The 17,341-nt window shown below is 41.4% G+C and overlaps 1 protein-coding gene across 11 annotated transcripts in view; it reads left to right on the top strand.

The window, feature by feature from the left end:
• Window positions 1-17,341, top strand: part of KMT2C (lysine methyltransferase 2C) — a 195,650-nt gene that overhangs the window by 12,267 nt on the left and 166,042 nt on the right. The window contains exon 1 of one of the 11 annotated variants that reach the window (XM_051611822.1): window positions 5,769-6,178. The exons of the other annotated variants lie outside the window; for them this stretch is intronic. The gene's annotated coding sequence lies outside the window, so the exon portion shown is untranslated. Of the gene's footprint in view, window positions 1-5,768; window positions 6,179-17,341 lie in introns of those variants that run through there. 11 annotated transcript variants of the gene reach the window in all.

Below are 17,341 nucleotides of genomic sequence, written 5' to 3'. Positions count from 1 at the left end.
AAGCATGCTCAAATTCTGCTGAAGTCTTTATGCTTAGACAGAAAAGACAACTAGGTACCTCCAAAATTCAATTCAGAAGGGCTAAAGTCTGAGTAGAGAGCTCCTTGGAGCCATCTAATAGGAAATACTAGACAAAGGGATTTAGGTGTGATTTAGGCCATATGAATATCACCTTTGTGCCCTGATCTCTGTTGTTTGTACTTGGCTTGTTCAGGACACAAATTATTTCAAATAGGGTCCCACCACCAGCTTTCAGCACTGTGTGTAGCTACAGTGCTATGTAAACAAGAAATTGAACTTAAAAAATATTTGTAAACCATTTGGGGAACTGACTGTGTTTGAACTGTTGTGAGCAGGAGGCTGGGCTAGCTGACCTTCCAGGTTCTTTTCCAACCTGTTCTATGAGCAGCCCCTCTGATGGTCATGTCCATTATTTATGTTGTACTCATTGCTTCTACCCAGTGAATTATGTGTAATAACCTTTATTTTGTGCAAGATGATCTCCTGTATTATTTCTGGAAAGAAAATAGTTTAGTAAATCTCTTGGCTTCATTATCTGTGTTCCTTATTCCCTCTGTCACCTGATACTTGCTTCATGTATGAATCTGTGTGATCCCACATGCACTAAACTAATTCTTACTTTCTTACAGGTTGGTTTTTTGTGTTTGTTTTTTTTGTTTGTTTCTTTGTTTCTTTTCAGAAATGGTGTTAACTGGCATTCCCTATTTTCTTTTTAAAGAATATATTTTAAAGTTTATCTGCTAGAAAAGGGTAGGGCTATTTTGAGTACTTTAAAGAGAATATGTCAGAATTTTTATTCTCGTTGGGTTTCCATCATGCACTGTTTTTGTCCTGCCTGTGCCAGCAGCTAACAACACACCCATTAACAATGTGTCATTTTCTGATGACCCATGAATGTTTAGGTATTGCCTGTTTTTTACCTCTTCTTGCTTCCTCCTTTCAACTTACAGTCTATTCATCTATATTGGTTTTTAGTCCTTTCTGAACTAGCTTGCTCACCCCTGTATTTGCATTGCAGTGAGCAGTGCTACATTATCATGTCAGTTACACAGCTGAGTTTACCCACACCAGCACTTAGTGGTAGTGTAGAATGGACACAGGTCATGAGACTCTTGTGCAGTGCTTCTGTGAGAGCGCAGTGTGCCTTGGTACTTCAACACCAAGTAAAACTGCTGTTGGGAAAGCAGTGAAAGGAAATCTGAGGTTTATGGAAGTAATGTGAGATTTAAAGACCTGTATTTTTTTATTTTAAATTTTTTTTTTTCCAAAAATGCTTCTTAACCTGAGCTATGTATGCATAGCTTCTCCACTGATATCACTGTTTGCATTGTGTTACTCTACAAGATCTGGTGACACTTTGTGAGCTTAAGCTTCCTTGAGACGAAATCAGCCACAGGGGCAGCAGGGTACACTCCAGCCTGTTGTGTGGGGTTACCACCTCAAATTCACATTCATCTGTGGATTAACTGTAGTTGCAGGATTTGCACTGGAACGTCCTGTTCTGCCATCTCTGTCACAGGGATGGTAACCTTTGGCTGAAGCATGGAAAGAGATCAGGGAAGAAAGACACCTTGAGCCTTTTAATATTTGCCAAAACTTGTCTGTCAAAGCCATGAGAACAGACAGAATTTCTTTGTAGAAAGCTGTTTCAATTACCTAAATTACATTAGTTCAAATTTTATTTCTAATAGCATACTTGCTAGATATGACATCTTGGATGTAATGGCTTTAAATCAAATTTATAACAATATGCTAATGTGAGTATGTAGTTAATGCACAAAATGTGTTTTTTTTTTGGCTACGTGATGTGCTGCTGACTTATCTTGGGTTCCAGATATGATCTGGTTCATGCTCACAAGAAGAGAGGGCACAGGGAAGAAGTAAAAATATGGTTTGGAACCTTTGTTGTAGGTTGTGGGTTTTTTTCACTTTTAGAAATGGCGTCTCTCTCCAGAGGCTGTCTTAGTACAGGTTAGAAACGAAGAACTTCCAAAACCCTTCAAATGCAATAAAAAAAGAAGTCAGTCTATTTCTGTTTTATTTGTTCTTTGGCATGAAAAGTGGAATTTACAGAGAAACTGTAGTCGTGGAAGAGGGTGGTTCAAGTTGATTTGTAGCATGGAAGCATAAAAGGGTGCTAGAAGGTAAATCGCCTTTACATTTCAGTAGAATTGCCAGGCTAAGGAAAAATATTTGAGTTTCCTTTTCTGCTTGTTACCTTTCTGTAGCTTGATACATGCAGCTTAATCTCAAGTTATTATTGTATTATAGTATTATTAGAAGCCCATTGAAGATTGTAGAGATGGGAGATCCGCAAAAGTTAAGAAGAAACAAATGTTTTAAAAAGACAAACACATTTTTGTGCTTAATGTATTTATCTTTGTACGTTTCAAAATCAAGGAAGTACTAAACCAAATGTGTAACCTAGTTATAGTAACCAAATAGTACTTCTGTTGTGAAGTCCATGGCTGTTACTTGTGTTTGTATTGCACGTGAAATTTAGATTGGGATACATTGGAAATGGTGATGTATCTACATCTGATCTTCTCTTGGTTGCTGTGAAGTAATATTCTCCAAAAGTTAGAAATTGCAAATAGGGCCTACTAGCAATTTCAGACAAACAGATAAGGCATTCTTTGTAAATGTGTCTTGATTAACTCAAGAGAGTTGTATCCTTGAGTTAATCAGTTTGAGCTTGGAAGAAAACAGTCCACCATATGTATAGACATAAGTTTTTATCTTAATCATTAAATCATTAAACCCATCTCTTCTGTTGCTTACAAAAAAAATTAAAAAAAAGAAGTCTGTCTTAGGAGAAATGACTGATCCCATTTCTCCCATGTACATTTTCTTGGCAGAGGTTCTGGCTTAAACAGTTTCTGCCTTACCATCTTGGTGAGACAAGTTTGTGGAGACGTGTGAATCAGGGCAGGGAATCGATGTAAACAAAATTGCTTTGCCTTTTCTCAGTGTCCAGTCCCAGTGCGGCTCCCTGGGTTACCCTGTGGCTGGATCAGCCCCACTCACCTGGTTCACAACATGATCCAGGATACAGCTGAACTGGCACAGTTCAGAGGCTGGGAGGATGAAACATGGGGTGGGATCAGCTTCAGTCAGAATTGCTGCCGAATGTGAAACACTACCCCGAGTTGTTTCTTTAGCTCATTGTATAGTCCTACTGAAGGCTATTGATGGGCAGTTTGTGTGTCAACATGACTGGTGTTGGGCCGTGTCTGACTGTGCTATAGTAAAATTGGAGTTTTGTCTTTCCTAAGATTTTTGTGACAGTTAATGTGCTTTTACAGTAAAAGAACTAAATCTCGCGTTTTGTATGTGAGGGAAAATGCAGCTCTATGTTTGAAGCTCTGGGGAAGAGCAAGGCCAGCTAATACAACTTTATACCTGCATTTTGGGTCACAGAAACACAAGGGAAAAGTACAGAAAGTAATTTATTATCATTAATTTAACCAGCTATTATTAAATTGCAACTTGTCTTGTTTGTGCTAGCATCCTTAAACTTGTTAGGTGACCCGTTGCCTGGTATGTTAAAACATGCATTTTTTTACAGAGTGTAACATGTCTGAAAGTACCATCAGGTTTAAGGTATAGCAGCACTAACGACTTTGTGAATGTATGGTGGATCAGTTGTGCTGCAGGGAGTATTGTCTCAGAGGGTGCCACACCTGTGGAAGCTTGTAGGATGAGTGTAGTACAACCTAGCTGACATACAATAAACATGGTGCTTGACTTGGTGAGTAGACACAGAAAGTTATTTAATATGATTTGGAAAAGACACAGCTTCTGTCCCCTGTTGGGTTATCTTCTTTGGTTTAAGGGGATGTTATTTTAGTTAATCTCTGAATGACTGGTTAGAAGAATGTTGAAATGATATGGAGATGTGTGTCCAAAAGGGGTTGGTTTGTCCTAGTTAAACCTAAAGGGCTGAAGGGAACGGGAAAATTGATTAATGCCTCAGTACTGGTTTAGCAATTCACCACTTGTTGGTTGGACCAAAGCAACCAACCCTTACTGCAAAATAAAATACTGACATTTACCATCTTTGCTAAGGTTTAGACTGACATATTTAACCTTCTCATTGCAGCAGACTGAGTGTGCTGATACGGGTGGTTACCAGAGATGTGCTGATAAGGGGTAGCTTGATAGCTCCTTGTAGCTAAATGTATTTATGTGTCCGTACCTGTACTAACATGGCACAATGGCTCTTATACAATAGTTACTTGTTTCAGAGTAAACACGTGGAGATTTTTTCCTGCGAGTGTTTTCTTTTTAAAATTTTATCTCAGTCTCTGGAGAATTGGTTTGATAAAAACTTTCCTGTAGGCCAGGCACCTGGAACGTGTTTCAGCTGAAAATGTGAGGGTAGGCAGTGCTGGTCCTCTCCCTCCACCTGGGTAGATCATGCTGTCTCAGTCAGTGTGGGGTTTTGGGTTGGTTTTGTTCAGCCTTAGAGGTGAAATGGTCTTTTTGAGTTCCCGAGTGCTTTTACTGAGAATTTCTCTAACCTGTACTGATAATCAGTCCTGAACTTACTTGCTTGTCCACAGCAGAAGGTGCTCTGGGTTAATTATGTCCAGTTGCAGCTCCGTGTAACAGAAGATAACTTGATTAAAAAAAATCATCCAGATGAGTGAGAAAGTAGACATAACACACCATCTTGCTTTTGTTTGGCAGAGAAGCGAGATGATTATTGTCAACGCGTCAGGCTGTGTCTTGCAGATTTCTGATATCAAAACCAATGGCAAGAGAACTTACCAAAGATTGACAGAGGCAAAGCACTAAACAACAGCTGTTCCAGGGGTTTGGCCTGAAGGGAGGTTGAACAAAAGGTAGTTGCGTTCCTACTTGAATTGGCAGGTCGATTGGTTTGCAACTATTTATCCATACAAGTAGAATGATAGTTTTTGTAATGTTTCCTTGATTTGTTTTTCTTTCTGTTACAAGAAAAAAAAGCAAAATTGGCCGGGGCCATTTGAAGGATTGGGAAAGAGCCGTTTCTAGTCGGACATTTGTCAAGCTCGCTTTTGTAGCTCGTCCGTTCCAGATTGCGTTTGGAGCAGTGTAGAGCAGCCTGAAAAATGTTAAAAAGTGGGGGGGGGGGGACGGAAAGGCTGATCATCCCCGAGTGACACCTTCACCTTTAAGGCTGAAATCCTCTTTTTTTTTTTTTTCCCCCCCCACTGTAGCACCGACCAGCCCGGGAGGGCTCTGCCCGGGACGCGGCCGGCATCTATGGAAACGTTCTGTAACTTTTCAGCCGCGCCGCTTTGTTAAATGGGAAAGTGCGGGCGTTGGGGGAAGGGAGGCGGGGAAGGAGAAGGGAACGGGGGCGGGGTGGGGGTGGAGGGGAGGGAGCTGCCGCCCGCCTGGCTCGGAGGGTGTTTCTAAGCCGGGGCTTTGCGGGGGCACAGAGCGGGCTGGGCGGGACGTGCGGGCCCTCGGGCCGCTCCCTCCCTGGGCGGCCCCCGGAGCCCTGCGGGGCGGGGCGGGGGGTGCGGGGCGGGGCGGGACGCGGCTCCTGCGGCCGCCGCTCTGCCTCGCTAGCAGCGCGGGCGGCCCCGGCTCCAGCCGCAGGACTCCGGTCCGCACATTGGCGGCGCCCGGCTGCGTCGGATCTACTTTCTCTCTTTTTTTTTTTTTCCCTTTTTTTTTTTTTTTTTCGCTTTTTTCCCCCCCCCCCCCCCCCCGCCTCCCCTTCCCCTCCGTTCCCCTCCGCCCTCCTCCTCCTCCTCCGCCGCCGCCGCCGGCTGCAGCCTGGTTCGGGGAGGCTCCCGCAGCCGAAGTTGCGAGGCGATCGCGGCCGCGGCGCTCGGCTCCCCGGCGGTGCCGCCATGGGCGCCCTGTAGAGCCGCCCGAGGCCCCGCGGCAGCGGCCTGGGAAGGGCTCCCGGCTCCCGGCGGCTCGGCCAGAGAGGAACATGGCTGATCGCGGGGAGTGCTGAGCAGTCGGTGTCTCCGCACGGCGGCCGGCGGGGGGGGGGGGGGGGGGGAGGGAAGCCCGTAACATGTAAATAACTTCTCTTTTCCTCCGGATCGCGACGGGCGGGCACCGATGCCAGCCCCTCCATTTTCCAGAGGGGGTTTGTGAGGAGAGGGTTCCGCGGGGCTGGGCTATGTGGCGCCAGAGCCATTCGCCGGGGGTGAGTAGCGTCTGTCGTTTTTAACTTCTTTGTATGGAAGGGCGAGCTGTGACAGCGGCGTGCGGGGGAGCCGCGGGGTGATGCGGGACCCGGCGCCGGGAGCGGGGCGAGAAACTTGGCGGGGAGACTCGGGCGCCGCTGACACTCGGGAGAGGGGGTTGGGTTCGGGGGTTCGGTGTCGGCGTCGGGGAGTGAAAAACCCGACAGCCCCCAGCCCTGCTGGAATACGGGCGTGGGTATAGAGGTTCGGGTTACAGGCTGGCTGGGTAATCCTCGACCATAAACCAAAACAAAACAAAACAAAAAGAAAAACAAGAAAAAAAAAAAAGGAGGGGGTGGGAGAAAGAACAAACACAAAAGCCCAGCTCGGGTCTGCCCCGGGTGCTGCAGCCACTGCCCGGTCGTTTCTTCTCTCTGTGCTCACACCTACACACACACACACACACGTGTGCCCGCACGGACACACACACACACACACGTATCCATGTAAAATTATGACTTTATATGGTTAGCTATAGCACAACTCTTCCACACCAACCACCCCCCCCCCACACACCCCCCTTTTTTTTTAAAAAAAATTTTTTTAACACTTTTCATTTCCTGGTACGAATGCTGGAGTGATGGAAAACGAGATAGGATTATTGTTATTTTTTTTTTTTCTGAAATATTTTAAAGTGCTCTGCACTCACTATTTTATTTATTTTTTTGTTTTAAAAACAGTGCCATTTTAATTCAGCATAATTGCAGTACCTGCATGCTGTTAATTTTAGATGATCCTCCCAGCTGCCTCCATCTGTAGTTAGAAATTAAAAGAAAGGAAAATAGACTTTTTAACACAGACTGTGTTCCTAGCACGTAATGGGTGCTCGGACCATCATACATGATGATTTTTGTATGATCAGTGAGCAAATAGGTCATAAGTCAGAGTAAGTGTTATGTAACTGGCTGGCTTTAGCAAACTTGATACCAACTGTAAAGGAAGAGTCTTATTTTGTTTCTGTTTTTTTTGATCTGGACAAAATGAGAAGCTGGTTATCTCTCTTTTTTTTCCCTTTTTTTTTTTTTTTTCCTTTTCAGTGGGATTACTTTGTAGCAGGTTGATTGGAGGGGGAAAAAAAAGCACAAACAAAACAACCTATGCTTTAAAAATATAAAAGGCAGTTTAATCTGTACGGTGCTTTTGTATTTTATTAGAAAAAAACCTGTTTTGGTCGTCTACCTAATTCTGGGTCCTAAGTATCAGATAATCAGCAGTGAATCATTAGTTAATACTGTAACCAGATAAATTACATAATTGAAAAATGTCCCTGAGTTAGTTTAGTTTTATTATTTAACTTCTCTGTTTCGCTGAATGGCGTTATTTGGCTTAGTTCAAGTTCTTTAAAGAACTGAAGATCAGTATGAAAATAATTTGAGGTTTTTTTGCAGCTGGAGAAATAAGGCAGTAGTGGGTTCATACTATTGTAAAACTGAAACAAATAGGCAGACATTTGCAGATTCTCTGTGACTATATAAAGTCCTGTGTACTGAAGTAAGTACAGTAACTAAGCTGGAGCTTACATGGAGGGGTCTTTGTGCTTTTTGTACGTGGTGGGGATGTTAGTACGTTGTGTTTGATGTTCCTACACAATAAAATACACTTGCTACAGAAAAAAACCTCCAGCTCCCAGACTGGTTAATGCAAATATTTTAACCATCTACTTGTAAGACAGAGGCAGGAGACAAGATACACTTTTCTTAGTGCTAACGTGAGCAGCTGCATCTGTGCCATCCATTCATATTTCACTAATGACTACTGTACATTTATTTGTCAAGTGTTTGGTGTATGCTTCCTTGACTGCTTTATTTTACGTGTCCTTTATTTTGATAATACACTTGGAGTATCTGTAGTTTTACATTGCTTGCCTCACTTTCAGGTCATCTTTGTAAACTGTTTTATGACTCTCCTCCTCTTATGTTGCATCTGTTGTGTGCAAATTAGCACGTAGTAGCCTGTCAGAATTAAATCTAGATACTTTTAGGGCAAAATACTCTGTTTTTTTTGGTAGGAATTATTATTGAATTTTGGTATTATTATTTTGTCAGACTGCATACTCAGTTTGCTTTTTTTTTTTCTGTTAGGTTTTTGTGTTTTGTTTTTTTTTTCCTTCTTGTTTTCCTCTGTTCTTTCCCAGGCAGAAGCTCCTGCAGAGTTTTGGCAAAATGTTATTTGAGAATTTTTTTCTTTGGGGTAGGCAAGGGGTAGCATTATTTGTTATTTACATAATACACCACTAGAAAGTAGTTGCATCATGTGTGCTTTTTTAATGTGACTGTTCATTGGACTTGCCTGAAAAAGATCTCTTAAAGGTAAATGGCTGAACTAAAATGAAAAGCGGCCACGTATTGATTTCTGCTTTTGTTTCAAGCTAAAAGGGCTGTTCAGCATGTGCTTTCCAAGGTATTTCCAGCATGAAATTTAGTCAGCTATTTAAAAATAATGGTGAAAGTATTTTTCTATAATCTTCTCTCAAATTTTTACGGCCTGGCAGCTCTGCTTTCTTGTCCTCCAAGTGTGGATAGGAAACTCGTGGTATAGAACAGTATATACTTTTTATACCATTCAGTATGAAGTCGACAGCCCAAGGAGAGGGCAAACTGGAGTATTGTCAAAAAGCACACTCTAAAGGAGCTGAAATATACTTTTTTGCTTTATTTCCAATTGTAGTTATTACTAAGGTTTCTGGAAACTCCAGGAGGTAGAATGTTTAGAGAAAGACGTATTAAAACCCAGTTAACAGTGGGCCTTTGGCTAGTCTTTTATAATTCTGTCTTTCCTCCTGTGAAATCCTTTTGGCATGTTGTGGTTCACTGGCAGTATCCCAGCCTGTGATATCACAGATATCAGATGTCTTCTTGCAATTCATGGCATTTGCTGTGCCAAAGTGAGGCAGGCTGGGGCGGAGTAGGTGAACCAGGAAATGTCATGGAGATTCAGCAAGGAAATCAGTGTGGCAGAGAAACAGTCGTGTAGTCTTGGGAATAGGTGAGCACCTTCTGTTGCAGAGTGTTCCAGCCTTTATGTTTGGTAATCTGATGGGGAATGTATTCAGTCCTTGAGCGGTCTTTACAGATTTTTTTTTTCCTGACATCTTGGATGTAGATGCAAATCAAAATGAGTGGCAAAACATCACAGTTAAGCTTTTTTCTTCTGAAGTATCTTTAATTAAAAGAAAAAAAAAAAAGTATCATTTTATGTGGCCTTGTTAGGATTTATTTTCATCTCAAAGTTGAGGTCCAATGCCAGGCATAAGTACAGATGATGTTGCAGATACGGAGGATATTTGACTCCTCCATAAGATCTCTTGAAACTCAGTCATAGCATGTTGCATTTCTGTGTGTCTTGTTGCTGAAGGCTCCCTCTTGCCTGTATTCACTGTTGAAATGTTACACAGTAAGTGTGGTTTGTGCTGATGGTGCTTTTGTAATATAGCTTGAAAATAAAAGATTTTGTATTGACTGCTTTGACCCTTGATTTTACCAAGCGTTGAAAGGTAAATACTTGAGTAACATTACTTAATTAGACACTCGTAGAAGATGAAGGCATGGAAGGAGAGTCTGCTTGCCTATTTGTTTGTTTGTTTAGTCAGGACTTGCAGTTCTTGGGTATGATTCTGTTTCAGGCATGAGTTCTTTGTTTTAGATGGAACTCAATGTGTTCCTCCTAACCACAAAACTTCCATATTGTTGTTATTCCAGATCTCCCTTTCTCTTCTCTTCTCTCTCCCTCCCCCCACATTATCCTTGTTTTTAATTTCCAAGCCCCATTGCTGTAAAAAGAGAGTGTAGATTGCTTTTATAAGATTCTGTTTTAGGAAGTACTGAATGTGAGAACAGGTTATTACTGCCTAGTTTATGGTCAGGTTTCTGCCCCATCCGGCTTATGATCTAATTTATGCTCTTGCCCCCTGTTTGTGTCTAACATCAGATGCCACAGAGAAAAATGTGACTCTGAAGGGAGCAGTTATGGAATAATCATTCCATGGGGGATCAGTTTGAGATGGGATTAGATCAGGAGGAATGAGAGCTGCTTCCCCGCCCCCCCCGAATTCAGAAAACCTTGAATGGAGTTCTTATTTATGCTTACAGTTCTGCAGAAATCTACCTCTGAATCAAATTACTTTTGGGGATATTGAATTTGGTGGAATTTGAAGGCTTTTTCCAAGCATGAGGACCAGGGTTAAAGAATATGATACAATTGGCAGAACAAAGAGAATGGGGTGGGAGGCATGAATGTGTTGGATGGGACTGAGCAAGGACGACATATCTGGAGCAGTGAGAAGAAAGACCTGAGGTTGGAGCTTTATTTTAGTCACCTTGCCCTTCCGCTTGGGTTGGGTGATTTGACAATACAGTTTTGAGGCAACATTGAGAATGCATTTAACAAGCAAGCAGATACTGATGGTTGTCAAGGAGAGTAATGAGGGCATGAGTTTAGAATATTCTTTAATATTTTCAAAGGTTACTTGATCCGGGCCAAATAATAGGTGTGCTGGGTGGTGTCACTGCCATGTCAGCCCTGCCTTGTGTACAAAAGCTTTAGTCATAGTCATGGCAGAAGTAATTCATTGTATGTTCAGAGCTGTCAGAAAATGGAGGCCTAGCTTGAACTGTAAGTACCTTTTTAACCTTTGACAGACCTTTTCTGGTTTGCAAAAATTCACATTGGCTTTACGATATTTTAGTAGAAGGCTGATTGTGCATTGGAGCGGGTACAAAAGCCAAGTAGAGAATTGTGAGTTTGCAGTGATCAGAAATGGAGAGTCCAGAGTTACAGGAATGCAGTCTTTAAGACAGATGAGTGATTGAGGATGAGAAGCATAGACTTCAGTCTTTGTTTCACATTAATCCACCTTGGTGCAATAGCATGCCTGTGAGCAGTCTTTATCTTTTCAAGTGCATTTAACCATCTTTTCCCTTCCATTTGTCCCTTTTCGTAATTTGTTTTTGCCTTGTTAAAGGAAGCCAAGATTTTCTATTAAAGAAAAAGAAATAGTTTAAAGAACTATATAAACACAGTGTTACACCATTCCAGAAGTAGCAAGTATTATAATTTTGAGTCTAGTTCTTGGGAGAAGAGAGTGATGGTGAAGAAGCTTGGAAGATTTCTGAGGTTGTTTGTGTGGATCCGTGTATGGTCTTGCATGAACAAATTCTTGGAACTGAGCTGGGAAGAGGAGTCTGGCCTGTGCATTTTGTTTAGCTACAAAATGTAAAATGGTTAAATACATGTATATTTATGTTTTTGGTCTTGAGATAGTAAAATCCACCTAGAATGAAATGTTTAGTTATGGTAAGTTAATGATTTTTCTCTCTCCCATTTTTCTGAAGTGCATGTAGTTGGTGTATCTGTCCTGATGGCCGTGGTTCAGGTACTGAGATGTTTGTGTCACTTTTCCATAGAAAGGTTTGGAATCCTAGAGCTGAATGGGTGAATAGCTACTATTTTAGGCAGTTCTATTGACTCCCTTGGGGATGTTTTAAAATCGGTTGACTTCTGTTTAGTATGTTACTGGAAAGTCAGGGTTTCTGAACTGTTCTGTACAGCCAGAAACTGCTGTTGCCAGTTGTGACATCTGCTGCCATTGCCCCTGTTGATAACGATTGTTTGCTACTGTTTCCTCTGGTGATAGCTGCAAGAAGTGAAGGTTAGGGGGAGGTAGTTCTCCTGAGCATTGATAAACCTATGTACAGTTCATATGTAAACAATCTTATGTTATATTTATGTATTTATTTCTCTTCTTATGATGCCTAATCTTCAACGTTTGCTGCTGACAGCTTCACCAGTTCTATGGAGGAGTTTTCATTATTGATGCATCTGGACCTCCAAATAAAGAGCTGTCAGTGAATAGGTACTGTATGGATTCATTTAATTATTAATCAGGCTGATAGGGTGTTCTCTAAGGTACACAATTCTGTTTCAAAGGCAACTGAAGTCAATAGGAAGTTTTCCATTGAAATAAAATAGTCATGAGAGTAAACACTCATCAGTACGAGAAAGAATTCGATAGTCCAGTCTGTTCTGTATCTACTATTTTGAATAGTGCTAATTGATTGCTGCTCTGCATGATCAAAAAGTGTGGGGAACAGGATGCTTTAGAAAAAATAAACCAAACAATGCAGAATAGTTTTTCATTCTTCAAATTTCAGAAAAATGTGGGACTAGTTTTCTGCCAACTTAGATGCTGTGAAACGGTGCTAAGCTGAAATAATAACAATTATAAGTTGCATAAGCTTGTTCTTGATTTCTGTATTATTGTTTTATTGGCCAGTTAGCCATGTTTTACTTCCACTGCTTTCAGATACCTAAAAAATCACAGTCCTGTTGTGTGTAGAGAAAAAAAAATTATGAATGGCACTTCTGGGCCACTTGGTGAAAACTGGGTTTATTTGACATTGTGTTCATCCTGAGCTACACCTATATTTCATGCCTCCACCCCAGCCTACTGCCTGATACACAGTTTCATCAGACACACAGCAGCATCATAAGTACTGATATTATGTGTTAAATTTTATCATAGCTGTGTAGGGCAGAATAACTTTGGACATAGGATTCCACATCCTGGCCTTCTGCTTTTCACCATCTCCTGTGCCAGAATTTTCAGGCTAGGAAGCAGATAAAGAGGAGGTACTTATTTGGCTCTCCTGGTATGTAACATGTATTTTGTGGGTGAAGAATAGGAGTTTTTTTCTGGGGAAGGCTGTTTTGAAAGTTGAAAGCCAGTGATGATTGTGGTCTCTTCTGCAGGTTGTAAGGGTAATGTTTTCTGACTGTTCTGTGGCTACCTCTGAGCTTGAAATTATTTGTGAGGAATTTGAAAGGTGTGTGGTAGGGTATTGTTAGGGGCAGAAGAGCAGTGGTGGTGATGTCTCCTAGGACTATAAGAGAAGCAAAGATGGGGGAGGAGGTTTTACAATATATTACAATATTATACGATAACTTTTGTAACATGGTAAAAGAGGTGAGGCACATGTAAGGAAATATGTTCTGTTTTTTTCAACAAGTGTCCAGCTGCTCTGTAAACACTTAATGAAAATACAGAAAGCACCTTCTACATCTGGAGTCTGAAATCAGTCTGCAGAGTCTTTTCAGTGGCTGCAGCCTATACTGAAAGAAGATGTATCCTGAAATAATATCTCCCAGAATCTCTTTTCCAGTCCTTCCAACAGCCTCCTAAGCCTGCTAAACTCATCAGAACGAAATTATGGTCAGATAATTCTATATCCAGGTTGTACCTGAGCAGCAAAAGTGGAATTTGCTGACAGAGCTCCATGACCACCTCCATACATGCACTCCAAGACACAGATCACAGGATTCTGTAGAGTACACTTGTTCTTTTACTAGATTTCCTCATGAGTGTTCATTACATCCTCATGGAAAGGGGAGAGAGAAAATGAAGCAACTTGTGTGCCACAGGATGAACTTGCCCACAGTTCAGTGAACGAGTCTTTCTGATAAAACTCAGTCCTTAGCTCTTTGGTCCTGGCATTCAAAGGTTCGTGCCTCATTTCACCGAAAAGATAAACCTGAGTACTGAAAATCAGGACTTGTGGGGGCTTTAAAGTAATGACCCTGACAAACGACAAAAGACAATCATAGTCTAATATCTTCTCTGCACCTCTGCTGTAAAGCTCACCTCTTTGTCTTCCAAGGATAATAAATTGACTCTCACTCCATCTCTTTTTTTCCCAGGAGACAACCATCTTAAGAACTGTCCCTCAGCCCTTTCTACACTTAGTGTTTACCTGTCTTCTCAGATAGGTTCATAGCTTTAGCTTTGAAGACTGGGGAATTGCACAGAATTCAAATAAGAACTTTTGTGTCTATGAGCTTGGTTGTTACTTATTATAATTACTGTATTACTTGTGCCGGGACGGGGGGGGGGGTGGGCAAAATAAACTCCCAGAGATCTCTCTCTAGTATTTTAACTGTTGACAAGAAGCAAGAAATTACATAATTCCCTACAAAAAGTAAAGTTAGACTGCTGGTTTGCTAGGATCAGATATTTCATATTACAAGTAGCAGCAAGATGTCACCTGACTTTCTTCAGTGACATGATGATGCTTAGGTTATTTCTGAGGCTGTGCAAGGAATTTGGTTACTTAGTAAAATCCATTGAGCTCCCAGAAGAGCTTAGTGAGTGCAAGAAAAGTCCATGTTCTTTTGACTTTGAAAACATCTTCTTGAAAGGCATGATTGTATGACATGAAGCTTTCTCCTCTTGAAGTTAATTTTATTGACTGTGGTAGATGATGACCACCTGACTAAGGGGTGAAGCATATATGGCATATATAATCTTTTCTGGACAATATGGCCAAAGATCCAAAAAAACAGTCTGCTGAATGGGAAGGTGTATAGGATGCTCAGGCATTTTCTTTTGATAACTCCCTTAAACCAACCTCCCACCATGAGGAACTGACTCTCTGCAAGGTAGCATTAGAGTCTCTAGATGTCAGAAGTCAGAAGAAAGTCTTTTAGAGGAATTAAACTTGCATAAACCACTAAAGGCTGTATAATTGTGTCTTCACAGTTCACAATGTTGAATACAAGGCTGGAAATGAAGCTCAGTGTTGCTGAAAATCAGTCTAGGTGTGACAGAGATTTGGGCAATAAGATGAGCTTTGTTTTCCTAGCTCTCCGTTCAGAGTCTGTTTGTAAGATAATATGGAGAAATAACCTATTTCACAACAGCAGCTGTGCTGGGTCAGATCAGAGATCTGGATGTCCCATCATCATATTTCCCGCAGTGGTTAATAGCAGATGCCTAGGAAGGAAAATAAGGAAAGGGTAATTTTGTAATGATATTTCTCTTAACCTCTAATTACAGAAGGTTGGGAAAGAATTGTGGGATTTCTGGAGTCAGGATGGTATCTCTGTGTTAGGTCTGTTGAGAATTAGATGTCTCCTTTGAATGTGTCCAGCTTCTCCCAAAACTTTCAGCATGCTGAGCATGGAGTTCCAAAGTTTAACTGCATATTGTGAGAAGAACAGCTGCCTTTTCCTTGGGCTTTTCTTGAACCTTCTACCTGCTAGCATCAGTGCCACGTAGCATGTGTTGGAAGGGACAGTAAATGCTAATTTTGTGATCACCATTTCAGTGTGAACTGTGCACGAAGAGGTATGTGTGGGAAAACCAGACTGGACACTTTTCAAAAAGGTGCACACATACCAGAGACGTAGTGGAAGGAGTCTCTGCCCATGACGGGGGGTTTGGAACCAGGTCCCTTCCAAGCCAAACTGTTTCATGATTCTGTGACCTGGTTAAGAACACCAGGCTACGTCAGTCAAAATTTATTAGAACTGAAAAAATGGTGTGTGTGTAATGAGACTGCTTTTTCAGAGCACTCAGAGACACATGGACTCCAAAAGCATGGTGTCTGCACTGTTAACAAGTTTTCTTGTTGTTCTTAGGGCAATACATCTTTTCACTTTTCGCAGCCTTAAGGAGCCATGGGATCTTGTTTTCTGATGTTGAGTGTCTGTATTACATAGTTTAGGTTTTGAGTAATTATATTAGTTAAATAAAAAATGTATCTGGTTGATGAACCTGTTTTATATCTACCATAAATGGACTTAATTATTCTGCATACTGTATTTCCTGATAGAACTGGTTATTGGTGAGTTTAGGTTTCACATGTGGTCATGCTGATGTCTGTGGATATTTAAAACCCCCAGCGTATTAACTGTTAACAACCAAAGGAGCTGTAGCTATTTCTATTTATTTTTCCTTCCTCAAGGGTACCGTAGTGGCCACTTTGAGCATTAGCCACCAAATTCCAAGGTGCCTGTGTGGTAACTGCAGCAGCGTTTCAGCATCTAATGGACCAGGTCACGTGCAAACCCTCATTAAAATATGATTAAAGTATCCTCTTTTGTTTGCTCGATTGAGCCAAGCCCATGCTTTGTGCTGGACCCTCCATTATGTTTGTGCTGTGTGTTTTGAAATGTCTCTCTTGTTTGTGAGGCTGATTGTTCACCACCCCAAGCCCCAGCCTGGTTCAGACCTCTGCTGAAGATGCCCTGCTTTCAGCTGGCTCTGCCTTGTTCATCTCTCTGCTTACATCGGCTGGTGATTAAATGAGAGTGAATGAAAATGGTGTCTGCTTTCATCTAAAATGTAGTATTCTAACAACAAATATGAAAGATGAAGTTCCAGTTTGTTGACTGGGGAGGTATCTTATTTGTCTGTCCCTCTGCTTTTGAACTGCTGAAGACTTTTGCCTCTTTCCTTTTCTTTAAAATTATTTTTATTCAATTAATGAGCTAGTCTTACAGTTATGGAACTAGTGTGAATTATGTTGGTAATTTGCCATGACCATCTCTGGTAATACATAAATAATGACAAAATAACAAAAACTTAGGACTGAAAAGAAAGGAGCCTTGTCTGGGAGTAGAAAAAAATGGGCTGTTCTTTGAGTTGATTTTTTGTAAGACATGGAAATCAATATGCTTCAAAGGCTCATAGCATGAATCCACAAATTTAATTTGTATCTTTGATCAGGTAGCATCACAGTACCTATGGGAAGCATAAATTTATAGGAACCAGGGTATAGTTAATCCAGCATAAACGACTGACTTCTTGTGGTTGTTGGAATTTGAGCAAATGAAGAGTATTATTTCCAAATCAACATGTTGCAGAAGAAAAAGGGATAGAGAATACTATGTAAGTTCTTAGATCTGTCTTTTTCTTTTGACACTCCGTGAAATCAGATGATTTGGCACTTGTAACTTCTGTGGGTAAGAGGTGTTTATAAGAAATCAAATGAGATGTATATGTGGCAGTGGTGGGGGAGGCGTCTGTTCAGAAAACATCTGAGCTGCTGGAAAGCGTGTCCCCAGTGGGAACGAGACATTGCGTAGCTGGCACTGAGACTCACTTCTTATGCATCTGTGGCCATATTTAGAAAGGGATCAACACTAGGAGCTGAGTTATTAGAGAAGAGAGGGGCTGGCAGGATTGAAACTATAGGAAATTCTTTGTATCTTCCTTGTTGGTTAGAATTTGGCCAGAGGATGCTGTGGGAGGGTTGCTAACTCCAGGCTAGCTACCTGCAAAGTGAATCTTGAGTTTCAGAGGGTAAATGTTTGATTTAAAGCTCCACAGCTGCTGTTACCTGGGTTTT

Source organism: Apus apus, chromosome 2, assembly GCF_020740795.1.
Source record: "Apus apus isolate bApuApu2 chromosome 2, bApuApu2.pri.cur, whole genome shotgun sequence".
NCBI classification, from domain to species: Eukaryota; Metazoa; Chordata; class Aves; order Apodiformes; family Apodidae; genus Apus; species Apus apus.
The sequence above is the reverse complement of the archived record's forward strand: the minus strand, read 5'-3'. Positions and strand labels throughout refer to the sequence as shown.